Source organism: Heterodontus francisci, unplaced genomic scaffold, assembly GCF_036365525.1.
Source record: "Heterodontus francisci isolate sHetFra1 unplaced genomic scaffold, sHetFra1.hap1 HAP1_SCAFFOLD_286, whole genome shotgun sequence".
Taxonomy (NCBI): Eukaryota; Metazoa; Chordata; class Chondrichthyes; order Heterodontiformes; family Heterodontidae; genus Heterodontus; species Heterodontus francisci.
The window spans coordinates 1,098,985-1,105,072 of NW_027141006.1; the positions used below are offsets into that span (position 1 = coordinate 1,098,985).

Consider the following 6,088-nt stretch of genomic DNA (forward strand, 5'->3'; position numbering starts at 1 on the left):
TATTTTCGGAGATTCCAGGTACATTCCTCCCTGAACAAATCCATTCCGAACATTCCCGATCACAGCCTATCCCAGCTCCTGTTGTCACCCGACTCCAGCTGAATTGGAGAAACTCATGTGTTGGGGTTTGAGTTGTGAGGTGGGGTTTCTCCGCCAGTGTTACTGTCTCACAGACTCTCCCCCTGATTTTGTGAACTGAGACTGCACCGAACACATCTCCAGTTAGAGTGAGGGCCGGATATCCCTCTGTTTTATTACAGAGAGTGGGGAAAGGGCTGGGTGGAGGGGAGTCACCAGGGATCCTGGATTTACTCCAAATCATTTCCATGTGGAATCTGCAGGCGGGGCAGGGACAGGGATCATTTGATCAGGGGATCAGCTCTTTCCTGAGAGATGTGCGTGGCTCTGAGAAGAGCCTTTGTGTTCAGATGTTTACAAGTTTCCCGCGCTTTCACTTCTTTCCAGACCCTGCTTTCTGAGACTTCGCTGCTTTCGGCTTGACGTTGCTCTTCCATGTCTGCACTTTCTTCAGCGCCTTTCCGCCCGCCGCACTCTTGCCTTTTTTGACCTTCTTCGCAGGAGACTTTTTCTGAAGCACTGCTTTCTTCACCGCCTTATTTGGCGTTGCCGCCGCCTTGCTGCTCGTTTTCTTGGCTGTTACTTTCTTTGTTGTCACTTTCTTGTCTGCTGGTTTCTTCACTAAAGATTTCTTGTCTGCTGGTTTCTTCACTGAAGATTTCTTGTCTGCTGGTTTCTTCACTAAAGATTTCTTGGCTGCTGGTTTCTTCACCTTCTTTCCCACCTTTCCCTGGGTTTTCCTTCTTGCTGATTTTGAAGGAGCCGGAGGCGCCCTGTCCCTTGCTCTGCACCAGGGAGCCTTTGTTCACATTCCTCTTGATACTTCGCTTGATCTGGGTCTTGAGCTTCTCCTGAGCGGTGGCAGACCTGCAAGGAATCAACTACCAGCTAGCGTATAAAGCGAGACCAAGGCTCAGGGCCTTCAGTGACCTGGAGGGGAGTCGGAGAGGCAGCGGATCCTGTGAGGAACCACAATCAAGGAAGGATGAGAAGGTCATTGTCAGGGTACAGAGGAGATTAAGTTAAAGATTTACCAGTTTATAAGCAAGCGCAGAGCCAAGTAACGGTGCTGGGGCAGATCAAATAATAGGCAGTTGTGATCAGTTGGAAGGCAAGTGTAATTAAATGACAGAAGAGATGATGGTGCAAGGCAAAAGTCAGGGACAGAATAAGTAACATTTTGTAAGCACAGATACCAGGAGTGGGGTTTGAATTCACGCAGACACATATCTATTGAATCTTAAGTCCAACGCCTTAACCACTCGGCCATCCTGGTACATTAACACACCACTGAAAATGAAATTTAATGTGATCCGGATGCCATCTGGCCTTTGACAATGTAAAGTTATGACTCCTCTCCCATGCTAAATTGGAGCCTTCATTATTTATGAACCTCAATCGGATCACCCCTCAGTCTAAGTTTCTCTAAGGTGTAGGGTCCCAACTCTTTTAGTCTAACTTGATAACGAAGATGTCTTATACTGGGAATTCGTCGAATGTCTCTCCTCTGTACCCTTTCCAAAGCCTCAATATCACCCATCATGTGAGGAGACCAAGACTGGATACAATATTCCAAGTGAGTCCTGACCAAGGTTTCATAAAAGGTCAAATTCGGGACATCTCAGATACTGAAGGAGTCCGTGTCCAGAAGCAGCAAGACCTGGACAACATTCAGACTTGGGCTACTAAGTGGCAAGTAACATTCACACCACATAAGTACCAGGCAATGACCATCTCCAACAAGAGAGAATGTAACATTCTCCCTTTGACGTTCAACAGCATTACCATCGCTGAATCCCCCCACCATCAACATCCTGGGGGTTACCATTGACAAAAGCTTAACTGGACCATTCATATACATACTCTGGCTACAAGAGTAAATCAGATAGTGGGAATTCTGTGATGAGTAACTCAGCTCAAGGCACGTGGTGAAATGCTCATTAGGAGAGCTGGAGAAATGGACTGGTCATTTGGGCAGAAAAGTGGCAAATGGAATTCAACTTGGAGAAGTGTGAGGTGATGCCTTTGGTGAGGTCAAACACAGCAAAGGAATACACAATTAATGGGTGAATGCTGAGAGGTGTAGAGGAAGTGAGAGACGTTGAAGTGAATGTCCACAAATCCCTGAAAGTAGCAGGACAGGTTGATAAATTGTTTGAGAAGGCTTATGGAATCCTTTCCTTTATTAGCCGATGTATAGAATATCAGAGCAGGGAGGTTATGCTGGAACTGTATATATCATTAGTTAGGCCACAACTTGAGTTCTGTGTGCAGTTCTGGTCACCTCATTCCAGAAAGGATGTAATTGCACAAGAGAGGTTACAGAGGAGATTTACGAGGATGTTGCCATGACTGGAAAAATGCAGCTATGAGGAAAGATTGGATAGACTGGGGTTGTTCTCCTTGGAATAGAAGAGGCTGAGGGGAGATTTGATTGAAATGTACAAAATTGTGATGGGTCTGGATAGAATGGATGGGAAGGGACTATTTACCTTAGTAGGGAGGTCAGTCACTAGAGGGCATAGATTTAAAGTGATGTGTTGAACAATTAGAGGGGAGATGAGGAAAGGTTTTTTCACCCAGAGGGCTGTGGGAGTCTGGAACTCACTGACTGTAAGGGTAGCTGAGGCAGAAACCCTCAACTCATTTAAAAGGAGTCTGGATGTGCACCTCAAGTACCTGAACCTGCAGGGCTACGGTCCAAATGCTGGGCAATGGGATTCAGCTGGGTGGCTCGTTTTTTGGCCTGCCTGTGCTGTAAACTTTCTATGTTCTATGATTCTATGCAGACACAATGGGCCGAATGGCCTCCTTCTGCACTGTAATAATATTGTGATTTTTGACTCTCAGAAATTGTCAACCATCTACAAGGCACAAACCAGGATGAGTGCAGCACCAACAATACTCTAGAAACTCGACACTGTTCAGGACAAAGCAGCCGCCTTGATTGTCACCCCATTCACCACCTTAAACATTCACTCCCTTCACCACTGACGCACAGTGGCAGTAGTGTGTACCATCTACCAGATGCACTGCTGCAACTCACCAAGGCTCCGCAGACAGCACCTTCCAAACCGAAGACCTCCACCACCTTGAAGGACAAGGGCTGCAGATGCATGGAAACACCACCATGTGCAAGCTCCCCTCCAAGTCACACACCATCTGATCTGCAAATATATCGCTGTTCATTCACTGATGCTGGGTCAAGATCCTGGATCTCACTTCATAACAGCAGTGTGGGTGTACCTACACCACATGGAGTGCAACAATTCGAGAAGGGAGCTCACCGCCACCTTGTCAAGGACAATTAGAGATGGGTAACAAATTCTGGACTTGTCAGTGTCGCTCACATCCCATGAAAGAATATGCCTCATTTTATACTCAATTGTCCTCTGAATCCCAACCCTCTATTTGCTCCAACTATCACTTCACAGCATTGCTGCTGTTCCTTTAGAGATCTGTGCACTAGAACATCCAGATCTCTGCTCAAAATTATTTTCTTTTTTCCACCTACTTTAATGTTTTTCCCTGAAGGGTGTATGAATGTTGAGCATTCGCCCTGTCCACATGAATAACACTGCACTTACCCAAATTAAACATCATTTACCAGTCATGAACCCAATCTCCCAACACATTAAGATCAGCCTGAAACAGTCGAGCATCGTCTGCAGTCTAAACACTCGCACAGATCTTCAAATCATCTGTCAATTTACAGATGGTGCCCCCTCCACCTACATCCAGATCATTAATAAAAATAGTAAAGAGCAACAAACCCAACACCGATCCCTGTGAGATACCATTGGTGACTGGTCTCCAAACAGATCCAGATCCATCTGTAACTACTTTCTGCCTACGTCTTGCCAGTCAGTTCCCAATCCAGATCAATATATTACCACTGATACCAGGGACTTTAATCTTATAGAGAAGCCTCTTGTGTGGAACCTTATCAAAATCTTTTGGATGAGGTCAGCTAATTGAACACAGGCTGAGGATTAGGCCTAGGCCTGTCCTGCTCTGTGTATGGGTCGCGGGACCAAACAAGGTGAGATCAGCTCACTGAGCACAGGCCCTTCCTGCTCTATATGCTGCTCAGTACCACACCAAATGAGAATAACTAACACACCACAGGCCAGGGAGCCTCGGCCCATCCTTCTCTGATTGTGGTTCAGTGCCAACCAGGTCAGATCAGCTAATTCAGCACAGGCCGGAGATGGAAGCTGGACCTTTCCTGCTCTGGGGACTCCGTACCATACCAGGTGCGATGAAGTAAAATACCACAGGCCGGGGATGGAGCCTGAGATTTCCCTGTTCTGTGTGGGGCTCTGTACAACAACGTGTGAGAAGAACTATCATCCCTCAGGCTGAGGAAGGAGCCTGGGCCCATTCTGTTCTGTGTGGCTCCTACCACACTGAGTGGGATCAGTTAACTCAACACAGGCCATGAATGCAATCAGGCCCTTTCCTGCTCCGTGTGGATCAGTATCACACCAGGTGGCATCAGCTAACACAGCACAGGCTGGGGCTGGAGCCTGGACCCGCCCTGCTCTGTGGGTTCAGTAACAACCCGTAAGATGAACTTTTTTCAAAAGACTTCAGTGTATTTAACTCTGTCCAACACTGTGAGGCAGCTTTCTGTGTTTATAAAGAGTGTAATTTATTGACTGGTCTCTTGGATCAAACAGGGTAACAGACAGAGGTCTGTGTGCAGAGGGTTTGGAGGTGAGCTCTGATTCCTAACCCTTTCTGGACTGTGAGGAATAAAGAATGAATGAGAGAGAGAGAATGTGGGAGAAGGGATGATGGAAGAATTTGTCCGTGAACCTGATTAAAAGTGGCTCAAACTCAAGATAATATTAAGATATCAAGAGCAGAACATTAACATAATCTGAGTTCCGCGATCTGGTCGGGTCCCATTCCCCTGAAGTTAGGAATGAACGGGTGGGGAAATTCCACCTGGAGTTATATTTGTCTCCAATGAAGATGAGTTCACAGTGAGGCCGGAATAGCTCAGTTGGGAGAACACTAGATTGAAGAACCAGGATACAATCCCTGGTTTCATCAGTTTTAATTTGGTGTCTCCTTCATTTGAAGTAGAGAGAATCAGAGGGGAGATTTTCCACTCTTGACCCCATGGGCTGAATTTTAAACTAACGGTGCGGCTCTCGGCAGAGGCACCGGAAGCGGGTGTCATCACCACACGAGTGAAATGTGGCCGACCGGCCCCGATCACGGAGCAGCCGACCAATTAATGAAGGGGAGGCGTGGGGCCCATGTAAACAAGGACCAGAGGCAGGGAACGAGGCACCGATGGCACCGACATCTGACACAACGGCAGGTGCTGGCACCATATTGAAAGGGCTGCCAGACCTGCATTCACTGCTGCCTGGTTTAAAGGAGTGTCTTCCTGAGAGCCCTCTGCTGTCCCAGGACCCGTTCTGCTGCCTCTGCTGTCCCAGAACCCCTTCTGCTGCCTCTGCTGCCCCAGGATCCGTTCTGCTGCCTCTGCTGTCCCAGGACCCGTTCTGCTGCCTCTGCTGCCCCAGGACCCGTTCTGCTGCCTCTGCTGCCCCAGGATCCGTTCTGCTGCCTCTGCTGCCCCAGGATCTGTTCTGCTGCCTCTGCTGCCCCAGGACCCGTTCTGCTGCCCCAGGACCCGTTCTGCTGCCTCTGCTGCCCCAGGACCCATTCATCTGCCCCAGGATCCGTTGTGCTGCCTCTGCTGCCCCAGGACCCATTCTGCTGTCTCTGCTGCCCCAGGATCCGTTCTGCTGCCCCAGGACCCATTCTGCTGCCCCAGGATCCGTTCTGCTGCCTCTGATGCCCCAAGACCTATTCTGCTGCCTCTGCTGCCCCAGGCCCTGTTCTGCTGCATCTGCTGCCCCACGACCCGTTCTGCTGCCTCTGCTGCCTGACAGGTAAGGAGCTGAATGCGAGCCTGCAGTGACCATGGTCCCACAGTTTAGCGATGCCTTCCTGCAGGTTCGCCTCCAGGTGGCAAGAGATAGGTGGA

The 6,088-nt window shown here is 48.7% G+C and overlaps 1 non-coding gene across 1 annotated transcript; it reads right to left on the minus strand.

The window, feature by feature from the left end:
- Positions 1–1,271: 1,271 nt before the first annotated feature.
- Positions 1,272–1,354, minus strand: trnal-uaa (transfer RNA leucine (anticodon UAA)). Its single transcript has one exon. It is a non-coding gene; the product is annotated as a tRNA-Leu (tRNA).
- Between the last annotated feature and the right edge of the window lie 4,734 nt (positions 1,355–6,088).